We start from the raw sequence: 16,716 nt of genomic DNA, 5'->3' as shown, positions 1-16,716 counted from the left end.
GTAAGACATTTAAACGTGTTAACCCTCGCAAGGCTGCAGGCCCAGACGGCATCCCCAGCCGCGCCCTCAGAGCATGCGCAGACCAGCTGGCCGGTGTGTTTACGGACATATTCAATCAATCCCTATACCAGTCTGCTGTTCCCACATGCTTCAAGAGGGCCACCATTGTTCCTGTTCCCAAGAAAGCTAAGGTAACTGAGCTAAACGACTACCGCCCCGTAGCACTCACATCCGTCATCATGAAGTGCTTTGAGAGACTAGTCAAGGACCATATCACCTCCACCCTACCTGACACCCTTGACCCACTCCAATTTGCTTACCGCCCAAATAGGTCCACAGACGATGCAATCTCAACCACACTGCACACTGCCCTAACCCATCTGGACAAGAGGAATACCTATGTGAGAATGCTGTTCATCGACTACAGCTCGGCATTCAACACCATAGTACCCTCCAAGCTCGTCATCAAGCTCGAGACCCTGGGTCTCGACCCCGCCCTGTGCAACTGGGTACTGGACTTCCTGACGGGCCGCCCCCAGGTGGTGAGGGTAGGCAACAACATCTCCTCCCCGCTGATCCTCAACACTGGGGCCCCACAAGGGTGCGTTCTGAGCCCTCTCCTGTACTCCCTGTTCACCCACGACTGCGTGGCCATGCACGCCTCCAACTCAATCATCAAGTTTGCAGACGACACAACAGTGGTAGGCTTGATTACCAACAACGACGAGACGGCCTACAGGGAGGAGGTGAGGGCCCTCGGAGTGTGGTGTCAGGAAAATAACCTCACACTCAACGTCAACAAAACTAAGGAGATGATTGTGGACTTCAGGAAACAGCAGATGGAACACCCCCATCCACATCGATGGAACAGTAGTGGAGAGGGTAGCAAGTTTTAAGTTCCTCGGCATACACATCACAGACAAACTGAATTGGTCCACTCACACAGACAGCATCGTGAGGAAGGCGCAGCAGCGCCTCTTCAACCTCAGGAGGCTGAAGAAATTCGGCTTGTCACCAAAAGCACTCACAAACTTCTACAGATGCACAATCGAGAGCATCCTGGCGGGCTGTATCACCGCCTGGTATGGCAACTGCACCGCCCTCAACCGTAAGGCTCTCCAGAGGGTAATGAGGTCTGCACAACGCATCACCGGGGGCAAACTACCTGCCCTCCAGGACACCTACACCACCCGATGCTACAGGAAGGCCATAAAGATCATCAAGGACATCAACCACCCGAGCCACTGCCTGTTCACCCCGCTGCCATCCAGAAGGCGAGGTCAGTACAGGTGCATCAAAGCTGGGACCGAGAGACTGAAAAACAGCTTCTATCTCAAGGCCATCAGACTGTTAAACAGCCACCACTAACATTGAGTGGCTACTGCCAACACACTGTCAATGACACTGACTCTACTCCAGCCACTTTAATCATGGGAATCGATGGGAAATTATGTAAATATATCACTAGCCACTTTAAACAATGCTACCTTATATAATGTTACTTACCCTACATTGTTCATCTCATATGCATACGTTGATACTGTACTCTATATCATCGACTGCATCCTTATGTAATACATGTATCACTAGCCACTTTAACTATGCCACTTGGTTTACATACTTATCTCATATGTATATACTGTACTCGATATCATCTACTGTATCTTGCCTATGCTGCTCTGTACCATCACTCATTCATATATCCTTATGTACATATTCTTTATCCCCTTACACTGTGTATGACAGTAGTTTTTTTTGGAATTGTTAGTTAGATTACTTGCTCGTTATTACTGCATTGTCGGAACTAGAAGCACAAGCATTTCGCTACACTCGCATTAACATCTGCTAACCATGTGTATGTGACAAATAAAATTTGATTTGATTTGATATGGACCAGGCTAAGATTTTCACTGTTGACAGCTGTAACCACACGTTACCTACAGTTTTTCTTCGGTTTTCAAAAAGTAGTCTAGGCCTTTTTAACCTTAACTGTGTAGACTATTTCATATTACCATAAACATGGTATGGATAAATATATGTATCAACGTTATTAAACTCATCGGTAAACGCACCCGTCACATGTTTTGTCAAAGAAATGCAAGTGACAGTTTACACCACAGGCCGACAGTATGAATGGACTGAGATCACAGGAGGTTGGTGGCAACTTCATTTGGGAGGACGGGCTCATGGTAGAGGCCGGAACGGAATTAGTGGAATGGTATCAAATACATGGTGTCCCAGGTGGTTGATGCCGTTCCATTGCTCCGTTCCGGTTATTATTATGAGCCTCCAGTTGCAGTTTGTGTGCTGCAGAGCGGAATCACCTTGTGGTTTGGTGTCTGTTAGGTAACTGCCCTCCAGCGCTGAAGATCCTCCATTAAAACATCAAGTAAAAACAGCTTAGCGTTGAAAGACCAGAGCATTTGTACCCATATTGGTGTTGTCGTGGTTGTTGTGGTTGTTGTTTAGATAAATATAATCTATGGTTCTTCAAATGGTAGTTGAGCAGCGGGGGAATACTTACTAGTATAAAAGGTTTTATAGACTGACTAACATGCAGACAGACTGACTAACATGCAGACACAGAATGTTTGTTACGCACGCCTCTATGAAGAGGGAACGCAACACCCTGCTACAACTAAACTCTCTGTGAAGCGAAAAAGGTATGGACTGTAGGTGCGAGTAAAAATAACAACAAGCAGAATGTGGTACCGTTTACAAGGATTTTATTCCTTTACACGGTAATATGGGGAAAAGGGGCTGGACGGAACCAAAGCAAAGAAAGTAAATCTCAAAGCCCCCCTCTCCTATCTTACCTGCCTACCCACTACTTACCTAATTTAGCACCACCTGGTGCCCTAACCAAAATACAAGGGGTGGTCCGCCCAGGTCTTACCTAGTGTGCCTAGACAGCGAATATGCTACGGGTATATGTATGCCCGCGGGCCTCTTGCCTAAGCACTCCCTAGGTGCCTTCCCCTTCCCCCCTGGGAACAAATGAAACGGAATATTAAACAATTTCACAAACAAACTAAGAGACAAAGGACATCAAATAAGTTCTATCTGAGCAACAAACTCACAAAACATACCAACTCTCAGCAATGAACTCCCAGCAATGAACTCCCAGCAAAATCTCTCTCTAGCAAAATCCTCTACAAAAAAAAAGAGATCTCCTGAACAGAACACTGGCTTTTATATAGCTTCTGAAGGAATGGGTAATTGGAGACAGCTGCGTCTTGACGAGGGGGCGGGGTCAGCTCTCCAATTAGCCCTGGAGTCGACCAATCAGCTGCTTGAGGGATTTCAGGAAGCCATTTCCTGAAATAAACACATGTAAATACACAAACTACAACACATAATCTGGGGAACGTAACAATGTTATAGACTGAATAACATGCAGACAGACACAGAATGTTATATACTGACTAACATGCAGACAGACACAGAATGTTATAGACTGACTAACATGCAGACACAGCATGTTATAGACTGACTAACATGTAGACACATAATGTAATGCAGGATTATCACTTACTCTCTCTCTCTCTCTCTCTCTCTCTCTCTCTCTCTCTCTCTCTCTCTCTCTCACCCCCATTTCCCTCCCTATCTGTCTCGCCCCACATGTCTCTCTCTCTCCCCCACTCTTCTGTCCCCCTCTCTCTCTCTTATACCCCCTTCCTCCCCATCTCTCTCTCACTTCCCCCTATCTCCCGCCCACTCTCCCCTCCCTAGCTCCCCTTCTCTCTCTCTCTCTCTCTCTCTCTCTCTCTCTCTCTCTCTCACCCCCATTTCCTCCCTATCTGTCTCGCCCCACATGTCTCTCTCTCCCCCATTCTTCTGTCCCCCTCTCTCTCTCTTATACCCCCTTCCTCCCCATCTCTCTCTCACTTCCCCCTATCTCCCGCCCACTCTCCCCTCCCTAGCTCCCCTTCTCTCTCTCTCTCTGTCTCTCTCTCTCTCTTTCCCTACCCCTACTCCTACCCTCTCTTGGTTATGGATGCTCTGAGATGCTGGCAGGCATGTTAATGTTAATGTAACAAGCTTTATGTCACCTGTGCGAAAAAACTTTACTCCACACACAGAAACTCATTCAAAGCTCTCCCTCGCCCTCCATTTGGAAAATCTTACCATAACTCCATCCTCCTGATTCCAGCTTACAAGCAAAAACTCAAACAGGAAGTACCAGTGACGTGCTCAATACGGGCAACATCCTCACTGAGCTAAAGGTTACAGTTATTGCTTTCAAGGAGCGGGAAACTAATCAAGAGGCTTAGAAGAACTCCTGCCCAATACAGGACTGAGATCGAATCCTACGACGCTCTTTGGAGCTCTATGCCCGCTTCGAAGCAAGCAAAACTGAACCATGCATGAGAGCACCAGCTGTTTGGACGACTGTGTGATCATGCTTTCTGTTGCCGATGTGAGTAAGACCTTTAACCTTTAACCTTTCTAGGGTAGGTGGAACGGTAGCAGCATCTGGTGTAATTGCAGAGCGCAAAATTCAAAAATATTAATATCTATTATTTAACATTATTTTTTAATAGATGTGGTACACATCAAAATAAAGCTTAACTTCTTGTTGCCGCTGTGTCAGTTTTCAAAAACGCTTTACAGCGAAAGCAAATCATGTGATTATCTGAGGACAGCCACATGAAAATCATATTTCAACCGGGCAGGTGCGACACAAAAGTCAGAAATAGCGATATAACAAATGCCTTACCTTTGATGTTCTTCTTCTGTTGGCACTCCAAAGGGTCCCAGTTACATCACAAATGGTCCTTTTGTTCGATAATGTCCTTCCTTATATCCATAAAAACTCAGTTTAGCTGGCGCGCTTCAGTCAATAATCCACCCAGTTTCCCTCCATCAAAATGCATACAAAATGAATCCCAAACGTTACTAATAAACTTTTCCAAACAAGTCAAACAACGTTTATAATCAAACCTTAGGTATCCTAATACGCAAATAAACAATACAATTTAAGACGGAGAATCGTTACTGTCTTTACCGGAGAAAAATACCAAAGAATACGCTTTCTTCCACGCTCTTGGAAACACTACAGCCAAAATGGGAGCCACCTAGAAAAACTACAATTTCTGGGTCATTTTTCCAAAAACCAGCCTGAAACTCTTTCTAAAGACTGGTGACATCTAGTGGAAGCCATAGGAACTGCGATCTGGGAGGACTTGGTCTTATAATTAAAGTAATAGCCATTGAAAAAAGTGGTAAGCTGAAAAAAATGTTTTTTGGGATGGTTTGTACTCGGGGTTTCGCCTGCCATATCAGTTCTGTTATACTCACAGATATTATTTTAACAGTTTGAGACATTTTAGAGTGTTTTCTGTCCAAATCTACCAATTCTAAAAATATCCCAGCATCTGGGACTGAGTAACAGGCAGTTTACTTTGGGCACACTTTTCATCCGGATGTCAAAACACTGCCCCCTACCCCAGAGAGGTTAAACAGGTTAACATTCATAAGGCCGCAGGGCCAGACAGAATACCAGGACTTGTATTCAGAGCATGCGCTGACCAGCTGGCAAGTGTCTTCACTGACATTTTCAACCTCTCCCTGACCCAGTCTGTAATACCTACATGTTTCAAGCAGACCACCATAGTCCCTGTGCCCAACACTGCCAAAGTAAACTGTCTAAATGACTATCGCCCCATAGCGTCTGTAGCCATGAAGTGCTTTGAAAGGCTGGTCATGGCTCATATCAACACCATCATCCCAGAAACCCTCGACCAACTCCAATTTGAATGAGAGGATGGGAGAGAGAGAGTGATGGCCTGATAAAAAATTACGTCTTAATTAAATAAAATGCAATAAAATATTATTTGTCACGTTTCATAAACAACTGGTGTACACTAACAGTGAAATGCTGACTCACAGTACTTCCAACAATACAGAGAGAGAGAGAAAATAGAGAAATAATAGAAAAGTAAAACATGTAATAATGAAAGTTATAATAGATACACATTCAGTAACTATAACTTGGCTCTATACATGGGGTACCAGTACTGAGTCAATGAGTACTGATAACATGGCTCTATACACAGGGTACCAGTACTGAGTCAATGAGTAATGATAACTAGGCTCTATACATGGGGTACCAGTACTGAGTCAATGAGTAATGATAACTAGGTTATATACACAGGGTACCAATACTGAGTCAATGAGTAATGATAACTAGGTTATATACACAGGGTACCAATACTGAGTCAATGAGTAATGATAACTAGGTTATATACACAGGGTACCAGTACTGAGTCAATGAGTAATGATAACTAGGTTATATACACAGGGTACCAATACTGAGTAATGAGTAATAATGAGTAATGATAACTAGGTTATATACACAGGGTACCAATACTGAGTCAATGAGTAATGATAACTATTCTAAAATGTATTTAAAAAAATACACACAATACAATACCCCATCATGACAAAGTAAAACAGGTTTGTAGACATTTTTGCAAATTACTAAAAATCAAAACAGAAATACCTAATTTACATAAGTATTCAGACCCTTTGCTATGAGCTCAGATGCGTCCTGTTTCCATTGATCATTCTTGAGATGTTTCTACAACTTGATTGGTGTCCACTTGGGGTAAATTCAGTTGATTGGACATGATTTGTAAAGGCACACACCTGTCTATATAAGGTTGACAGTGAATGGCAGAGCAAAGACCAAGCCATGAGGTCAAAGGAATTGTCCGTAGAGCTCCGAGACAGGATTGTGTCGAGGCACAGATCTGGGGAAGGGTACCAAAACACTTCTGCAGCATTGAAGGTCCCCAAGAACCTAGGGGCCTCCATCATTCTTAAATGGAAGAAGTTTGGAAACACCAAGACTCTTCCTAGAGCTGGCTCCCTGGCCCAACTGAGCAATCGGGGGAGAAATGCATTGGTCAGGAAGGTGACCAAGAGTCTGATGGTCACTCTGACAGAGCTACAAAGTTTCTCTGTGGAGATGAGAGAACCTTCCAGAAGGACAACCATCTCTGCAACACTCCACCAATCAGGCCTTTATGGGAGAAGGGCCAGACAGAAGCGACTTCTTAGTGAAAGGCACATGACAGCCCACTTGGAGTTTGCATTCAGACCATGAGAAGTAACATTTGCCAAAAGGCACTGAAAGGACTCAGACCATGAGAAACAAGATTCTCTAGTCTGATGAAACCAAGATTGAACTCTTCGGCCTGAATGCCAAGCGTCACATCTGGAGGAAACCAGGCACCGCTCATAACCTGGCCAATACCATCCCTACAGTCATGCATGGTGGTGGGAGTATCTTGCTGTGGGGATGTTTTTCAGCGGTAGGGACTGGGAGACTAGTCAGGATCGAGGGAAAGATGAACGGAGCAAAGTAGAGAGGGATCCTTAATGAAAACCTGCTCCCGAGCGCTCAGGACCTCAGACTGGGGCGAAGGTTCACCTTCCAACAGGACAACGACCCTAATCACACAAGTCGGGCAGACCGCGGGGCAGACCGCACCACTCTCTGGAGAGCCCTGCGGCTGCAGGCGGTGCAGTTGCCCGTAACAGGCTGTGATACAGCCCGACAGGATGCTCTCAATTGTACATCTGTAAAAGTTTGTGAGGGTCTTAGGGGCCAATACAAATTTCTTCAAGCCTCCTGAGGTTGAAGAGGTGATGTTGTGCAATCTTCAACACACTGTCTGTGTGGGTGGACCATTTCAGATTGCCAGTGATGTGTACGCCGAGGAAATTTTCACCTTCTCCACTGCGGCCACGTCGATGTAGGGCGTGCTCTCTCTCTGTTGTCTCCTGAAGTCCAGAATCAGCTTCTTAATTTTGTTGACTTTGAGGGAGAGGTTATTTTCCTGGCACCTCTCCACCAGGGCCCTCACCTCCTCCCTGTGGGTTGTCTCGTCATAATCAGGCCTACTACTGTTGTGTCGTCTGCAAACTTTTTTATTTTATTTATTTTACAGTTCTTTTACCAGGTAAGTTGACTGAGAACACGTTATCATTTACAGCAATGACCTAGAGAATAGTTACAGGGGAGATGAATGAGCCAATTGTAAGCTGGGGATGATTAGGTGGCCATGATGGTATGAGGGACAGCTTGGGAATTTAACCAGAACACCAGGGTTAACACTCCCTACTCTTACAATAAGTGCCATGGGATCTTTCATGACCACAGAGAGTCAGGACACCTGTTTAATTAACATCCCATCCCAAAGACAGCACCCTGCACAGGGCAATGTCCCTAATCACTGCCCTGGGGATTTGGATATTTTTTTTTAGAACAGAGGAAAGAGTGCCTCCTACTGGCCCTCCAACACCACTTCCAGCAACATCTGGTCTCCCATCCAGGGACTGACCAGGACCAACCCTGCTTAGCTTCAGAAGGAAGCCAGCAGTGGGACTTGATGATTGAGTTGGAGGTGTACATGGCAGTCATGGGTGAAACAGGGAGTATAAGAGGGGGCTGAGCACGCACCCTTGTGGGGCCCCAGTTTTGAGGATCAATGAAGTGGAGGTGATGTTTCCTACCTTCACCACATTTGGGCGGCCTGTCAGTAAGTCCAGGACCCAGTTGCACTGGGGTGTCAGGTAGGTAACATCCAGTGAAAATGCCAAATTCAAATTAATTACTATAAAAATGAAACTTTCATGAAATCATACATTCAATATGCCAAATTAAAGCTACAATTGTTGTGAATCCAGCCAACGCGTCAGATTTCAAAAATGCTTTACGGCAAAAGCAAACGATGCTATTATCTGAATATAGCACCCAAGCAAACAAACACAGACCATCATATTTCAACCCTCCAGGCTCGACACAAAACGCAGAAATAAAGATATAATTCATGCCTTACCTTTGACGAGCTTCTTCTGTTGGCACTCCAATATGTCCCATAAACATCACAAATAGTCATTTTGTTCGATTAATTCCGTCAATATATATCCACAATGTCCATTTATTAGGCGCGTTTGATCCAGAAAAACACCGGTTCCAACTCGCGCAACATGACTACAAAAGTTACCTGGAAACTTTGTCAAAACATTTCAATACATTTGTAATAAAACTTTTGTTATTTTTTTACGTAAATAATAGATAAAATTGAAGACGGGATAATCTGTGTTCAATACCGGAGGTAAACAAAGTGTAGCTAGCTTTCAGGTCACGCGCCTCTAACAAAGACTACACTTCCCTTGAGCCTCATTCTGCCCTACTTCTTCATTTCTCAAAGGAAAAACCTCAACCAATTTCTAAAGTTGACATCCAGTGGAAGCGATAGGAACTGCAAGAAGATCCCTTAGAAATCTGGATTCCCAATGAAAACTCATTGAAAAGAGAGTGACCTATCTGAAGGGTTTGTCCTCAGGGTTTTGCCTGCCAAATAAGTTACGTTATAGTCACAGACATGATTCAAACAGTTTTAGAAACTTCAGAGTGTTTTCTATCTACTAATATATGCATATCTTAGCTTCTGGGCATGAGTAGCAGGCAGTTTAATTTGGGCATGCTTTTCATCCAAAATTCTGAGTGCTGCCCCCTATCCTAGAGAAGTTAATGAAGGAAACTCCAATTCCCTTTGGAGTTTAACTAAGTCATAGGCCCGCCCCATGAGCACAGACGTTGGTCTGGCATCATGGGACAGCCCTTTTCTACTGTTCTGGATATAACCCCCACCTTGGGAATTTCCTATTAGACCAGCTTACCTCGATAACTGAGAGGGCTAAGGTTTGAGTAGAGACCATAAACCTGAGTATAAGCTAAGGTTGTAATGGTTGTTGAAACTATCGATACCGACAGAATAAGAGCAAATCTTTGATACTAATTACTAGTCTGCAGCTAGGAATTCTATACCATTGAATGCAAAGGCCGACAACATCTATTCTATAAGGACATTTCTGAATGGGAGTCTGAAGTACCCATTCTAACCACCAAAGACAGGCTGATGAATTCCCACAGAAAGAAGGAAGATTCCAACAGAGATCACGACACACTGAGCGTAAATATATATATATATATTGATTGCAACTATTCCCGAATGAGTGAGTGTTCATGTGCAAAGGATTAGCATTTCAATTGTTATAATTATCAACTTTGTAGTGCCTTTTATATTTTGCGCCATACCGGTTTAGCCCACTAGGGCACATCCCCCTATCATTTCCCTGTAACCATACCTACTTTTTTTTTTTTTATGCATTTCTGTGATTTAGTTAGTTAATAAATAAATGATTGAGACAATTGGTGTATGGATGATTCATAGTGAAGACTGGGTTCGTGCAGATAACCAACAATTTACTACGTTTGGAGTGAGACTAACGTGAGGCAAAGAATAATTCATTAATTAGAAGACTAATTGATCAGATATTAAAATATCTCAAAAGTTGTATTAGGAAAAATTATAACTTTGTAATCTGAATATTTTCTTTGGTGCCCAGTCTTCCTAGTTAACTACATTTACATGATTAGAATAATCACGTAATAATAATTACAGAGCATTGATTTGATAAAAGAACGGTCTTCAGTTTAATGATGCCAAAGACACGACAAGTATAACTAGGAATAAATTGACAGATAATAAACAGTGTACACGGGATGAAAGAATAAATAAAGAGAGCGGAATGGATCCAGCCGTGCAATAGTGCAATAGAGATTGCATCATCTAGGGATCTGTTGGGGCGCTATGCGAATTGGAGTGGGACTAGGGTTTCTGGGATGATGGTGTTGATGTGAGCCCTGACTAGCCTTTCAAAGCATTTCATAGCTACAGATGTGAGTGCTACGGGGCGATAGTCATTTAGACAGTTTACTTTGGCATTGTTAGGCACAGGGACTATGGTGGTCTGCTTGAAACATGTAGGTATTACAGACTCGGACATGGAGTGGTTGAAAATGTCAGTGAAGACACTTGCCAGTTGGTCAGCGCATGCTCGCAGTACACGTCCTGGTAATCCATCTGGCCCTGCGGCCTTGTGAATGTTGACCTTAAAGTTTAAATGTCTTACTCCAATCGGCTGTGGAGACTGTGATCACACAGTCTTCCGGAACAGCTGGTGCTCTCATGCATGTTTCAGTGTTATTTGCCTCGAAGCGAGCATAGAAGTAGTTTAGCTTGTCTGGTAGGCTCATGTCACTGGGCAGCTCCCGGGTTAGAGTCCCGCTCTTTGAAAGTGGCAGCTCTACCCTTTAGCTCAGTGTGGATGTTGCCTATAATCCATGGCTTCTGATTGGGGTATGTACGTACGGTCACTGTGGGGACGACGTCATCGATGCACTTATTGATGAAGCCAATGACTGATGTGGTGTGCTCCTCAATGCTATCGGAGGAATCCCAGAACATATTCCAGTCTGTGCTAGCAAAACAGTCCTGTAGTTTAACATCTGCTTCATCTGACCACTTTTTATTGATCTAGTCACTGGTGCTTCCTGCTTAAATTTTTACTTGTAAGCAGGAATCAGGAGGATAGAATTATGGTCAGATTTGCCAAATGGAGGGCGAGGGAGAGCTTTGTTCACGTCTCTGTGTGTGGAATAAAGGTGGTCTAGAATTTTTTTCCCTCTGGTTGCACATTTAACATGCTGGTATAAATTTGGTTAACCGGATTTAAGATAAATGCATTAAAGTCCCCGGCTACTAGGAGTGCAGCTGCAGCTGCATAAGGAAAATAACATATTCACACAAGCACTGATAATTAACCCTTTCTCCTATACTCCTCCTACACATCTCAATAGCCAATACACCTCTGTTGCTGTCCAGAAGATTAGTGATACAGGTTCTTCCTCACTTCATCTAAACTGACCTCTGCCCCAAACTCCTCCCCATAGGAACCCTGATGTTCAACAAGAACATGTTCTGACAGAATGTAAACGTTCTACGTTCCCCTCTCTCAGCTCAGTGACATGAATAAGTATATTTCATATTTTCAAATTTAGAAGTCAGAACCCATCAGTGACAACTCAGGACTATTATTGGTTTTCCTACTTGTTAGATGATGCATTTGGACCTTACCGTGTGTGTGTGTGTGTGTGTGTGTGTGTGTGTGTGTGTGTGTGTGTGTGTGTGTGTGTGTGTGTGTGTGTGTGTGTGTGTGTGTGTGCGTGCACGCACGCTTCTACAAGGCTTTCTGTGTAGATGTATTGGTACAGACCTATCTGTTGGTTGTGATGTCCTGACTGATGGAATACACAGTCTCAGTAACAGGAGCCAAGACTAGCTATTCTCTATTCTGCCACTGAAGGCCCGTTGCTTAGTAACACCACAAACATTCTGCCTCCAGAACAGAAAGAACAGCAGGGTTGGAACAGTACACTGGAAAAGAACACTTGAACAAAACACTGTTATAGAACACTGGAACAGAACACTGTTATAGAACACTTGAATAGAACACTGTTATAGAACACTGGAACAGAACACTGTTATAGAACACTGTTATAGAACACTGGACCAGAACACTGTTATAGAACACTGGAACAGAACACTGGTATAGAACACTGGACCAGAACACTGTTATAGATCACTGGAACAGAACACTGTTATAGAACACTGGAACAGAACACTGTTATAGATCACTGGAACAGAACACTGTTATAGAACACTGGAACAGAACACTGTTATAGAACACTGTTATAGAACACTGGAACAGAACACTGTTATAGAACACTGGAACAGAACACTGTAATAGAACACTGGAACACAGTTTTAGACTGATCCAATGAACCATTGTATTTATGTTCAAAATGTTGTATCAAGACTGCCCAAATGTGCCTAATTTGTTTATTAATAACTTTTGTTCAAAACTGCACTCTCCTCAAACAATAGCATGGTATTCTTTCACTGTAGTAGCTACTGTAATTTGGACAGTGCAATTAGATTAACAAGAATTTAAGCTTTCTGCCAATATCAGATATGTCTATGTCCTGGGAAATGTTCTTGTTACTTACAACCTCATGCTAATCGCATTAGCCTACGATAGCTCAACCGTCCCGTTTACGGGACACCGATCCCGAAGCAGTAGTTTATTTACATTGTCTTCAGAAAGTGTTCATACCCTTTGACTTATTCCACATTTTGTTGTGTTACAGCCTCAATTCAAAATGGATTAAAAAATAAATTCTTCTCACCTATCTACACACAATACCCCATATATATATATATATATATATATATATATATATATATATATATATATATATATATAGTGACAATTTCAAAACATGTTTTTAGAAATGTTAACGATATTTTCTAAAATGAAAACGTCTGTGAGTCTCTCTGGGTCAGTGTCTAAGAGTGATTACGGCTGTGAGTCTCTCTGGGTCAGTGTCTGAGAGGGATTACGGCTGTGAGTCTCTCTGGGTCAGTGTCTAAGAGGGATTACGGCTGTGAGTCTCTCTGGGTCAGTGTCTAAGAGTGATTACGGCTGTGAGTCTCTCTGGGTCAGTGTCTGAGAGGGATTACGGCTGTGAGTCTCTCTGGGTCAGTGTCTGAGAGGGATTACGGCTGTGAGTCTCTCTGGGTCAGTGTCTGAGAGGGATTACGGCTGTGAGTCTCTCTGGGTCAGTGTTTGAGAGGGATTATGGCTGTGAGTCTCTCTGGGTCAGTGTCTGAGAGGGATTACGGCTGTGAGTCTCTCTGGGTCAGTGTCTGAGAGGGATTACGGCTGTGAGTCTCTCTGGGTCAGTGTCTGAGAGGGATTACGGCTGTGAGTCTCTCTGGGTCAGTGTCTCAGAGCTTTACACACGTGGATTGTGCAACATTTGCCCATTATTCTTTAAAAAATTCTTCATAGTCTGTGAAATTGGTTGTTGATAATTGCTCGACAATCATTTTCAGGTCTTGCCATAGATTTCCAAGTAGTTTTAATTTAAAACTGTAACTCAGCCACTCAGGAACATTCACTGTCTTCTTGGTAAGCAACTCCAGTGTATATTTGGCCTTGTGGTTTAGGTTATTGTCCTGTTGGAAGGTGAATTAATCTCCCAGTGTCTGGTGGGAAGCAGACTAAACTAGGTTTTCCACTAGGATGTTGCCTGTGTTTAGCTCCATTCTGAAAAACTCCCCAGTCCTTAATCTTGACGCTACTCATCCTGCGGGATCATTTTCGTCAGCAGCCGCTGAATAGCATAGCGCCACAGTCAAATAATATTACTAGAAAATATTCATATTCATGAAATCACAAGTGAAATATATTGAAACACAGTTTAGCCTTTTGTTAATCACCCTGTCATCTCAGATTTTGAAATGATGCTTTACAGCCAAAGCTAGACAAGCATTTGTGTAAGTTTATCGATAACCTAGCATAGCATTATGCCTAGCTAGCAGCAGGCAACCTGGTCACGAAAATCAGAAAAGCAATCAAATTAAATCGTTTACCTTTGATGAGCTTCGGATGTTTTCACTCATGAGACTCCCAGTTAGATAGCAAATGTTCCTTTTTTCCAAAAATATTATTTTTGTAGCCGAAATAACTCCGTTAGTTCTTCACGCTTGGCTGAGAATTCGACCGGAAATTGCGGTCACGACAACTCTGAAAAATATTCAAAATTAGCTCCATAATATCGACAGAAACATGGCAAACGTTGTTTATAATCAATTCTCAAGGTGTTTTTCAAATATCTATTCGATAATATATCAACCGAGACAGCTGTATTTTCAGTAAGACCGGGAGGAAAAATTGCTACCTCTGTCTATTACGCAATAATTACTCTGAGAGCCCTCAGCCGGACACTTACGCAATGTAGTCGTTTACGCTCATTCTTCAACATAAAGGCGTGAAACTACGTCAAAATGCTGTAGACACCTTGGGGAATACGTAGAAAAAGGAATCTGGTTGATAGCCCATTCACTGCTCAATAGGGACGCATCGGAATGCAGAGCTTTCAAAACATGAGTCACTTCCTGGATTTTTCTCAGGCTTTCGCCTGCAATATCAGTTCTGTTATTCTCACATACAATATTTTTACAGTTTTGGAAACTTTAGAGTGTTTTCTATCCTAAGCCATCAATTATATGCATATTCTAGCATCTTGTCCTGACAAAATAGCCCGTTTACTTTGGGAACGTTATTTTTCCAAAAATGAAAATAGTGCCCCCTAGTTTCAACAGGTTCGATTACAAGCATACCCATAACATGACCACCTCTATGCTTTAAAGTATGGAGAGTGGTACTCAGTAATGTGATGTATTGGATTTGCCCCAAACATAATACTTTGTATTCAGGACAAAACTTTAATTGCTTTGCCACATTTTTAGCAGTATTACTTTAGTGCCTTGTTGCAAACAGGATGCATGTTTTGGAATATTGTTATTCTTGTCACGAATACCACCGAAGGTGGCTCCCCTTCCTGTTCGGGTGGCGCTCGGCGCTCGTCGTCGCCGGTCTACTAGCTGCCACCGATAGCTTTTTTCCTTTTCGTTTGTTTTTGTCTAATTGTTTTCACCTGTTCCTTGTTGGGGTTTTGGGATGGGTGTTATTTAAGTTCGTTTAGCCCGCTGGTGTTTGTGCGGGCTTGTGGTTATTCTACGTTAGTGGTGTTTGTGTACTTGTGGGTTTTCGCTGTCCGGTATTTTGGTAACAGTGGTTTTGGGTTTTGTTGCGCCTGTGTTTTGGTAACAGTGGGTTTGGGTTTTGTTGCGCCTGTGTTTTGGTAACAGTGGGTTTGGGTTTTGTTGCTCCTGTGTTTTGGTTACAGTGGGTTTGGGTTATGTTGCGCCTGTGTTTTGGTAACAGTGGGTTGGGGTTTTGTTGCGCCTGTGTTTTGGTAACAGTGGGTTTGGGTTTTGTTGCTCCTGTACTTTGGTAACAGTGGGTTTGGGGTTTTGTTGCTCCTGTGTTTTGGTTACAGTGGGTTTGGGTTTTGTTGCACCTGTGTTTTGGTAACAGTGGGTTGGGGTTTTGTTGCGCCTGTGTTTTGGTAACAGTGGGTTTGGGTTTTGATGCTCCTGTGTTTTGGTAACAGTGGGTTTGGGTTTTCGCTGTCCGGTATTTTGGTAACAGTGGTTTTGGGTTTTGTTGCTCCTGTGTTTTGGTAACAGTGGGTTTGGGTTATGTTGCGCCTGTGTTTTGGTAACAGTGGGTTTGGGTTTTGTTGCGCCTGTGTTTTGGTAACAGTGGGTTTGGGTTTTGTTGCGCCTGTGTTTTGGTAACAGTGGGCTTGGGGTTTGTTGCGCCTGTGTTTTGGTAACAGTGGGTTTTGGGTTTGTTGCGCCTGTGTTTTGGTAACAGTGGGTTTTGGGTTTGTTGCGCCTGTGTTTTGGTAACAGTGGGTTTGGGTTTTGTTGCGCCTGTGTTTTGGTAACAGTGGGTTTGGGCTTTGTTGCGCCTGTGTTTTGGTAACAGTGGGTTTGGGTTTTGTTGCGCCTGTGTTTTGGTAACAGTGGGTTTGGGGTTTGTTGCGCCTGTGTTTTGGTAACTGTGGGTTTGGGTTTTGTTGCGCCTGTGTTTTGGTTACAGTGGGTTTGGGTTATGTTGCGCCTGTGTTTTGGTAGCAGTGGGTTTGGGTTTTGTTGCGCCTGTGTTTTGGTAACAGTGGGTTTGGGTTATGTTGCGCCTGTGTTTTGGTAACAGTGGGTTTGGGTTTTGTTGCGCCTGTGTTTTGGTAACAGTGGGTTTGGGTTTTGTTGCTCCTGTATTTTGGTAACAGTGGGTTTGGGGTTTGTTGCGCCTGTGTTTTGGTAACAGTGGGTTTGGGTTTTGATGCTCCTGTGTTTTGGTAACAGTGGGTTGGGGTTT

The sequence above is a fragment of the Oncorhynchus tshawytscha genome, linkage group LG02 (genome assembly GCF_018296145.1).
Source record: "Oncorhynchus tshawytscha isolate Ot180627B linkage group LG02, Otsh_v2.0, whole genome shotgun sequence".
NCBI classification, from domain to species: Eukaryota; Metazoa; Chordata; class Actinopteri; order Salmoniformes; family Salmonidae; genus Oncorhynchus; species Oncorhynchus tshawytscha.
Note: the sequence above shows the minus strand (reverse complement) of the source record.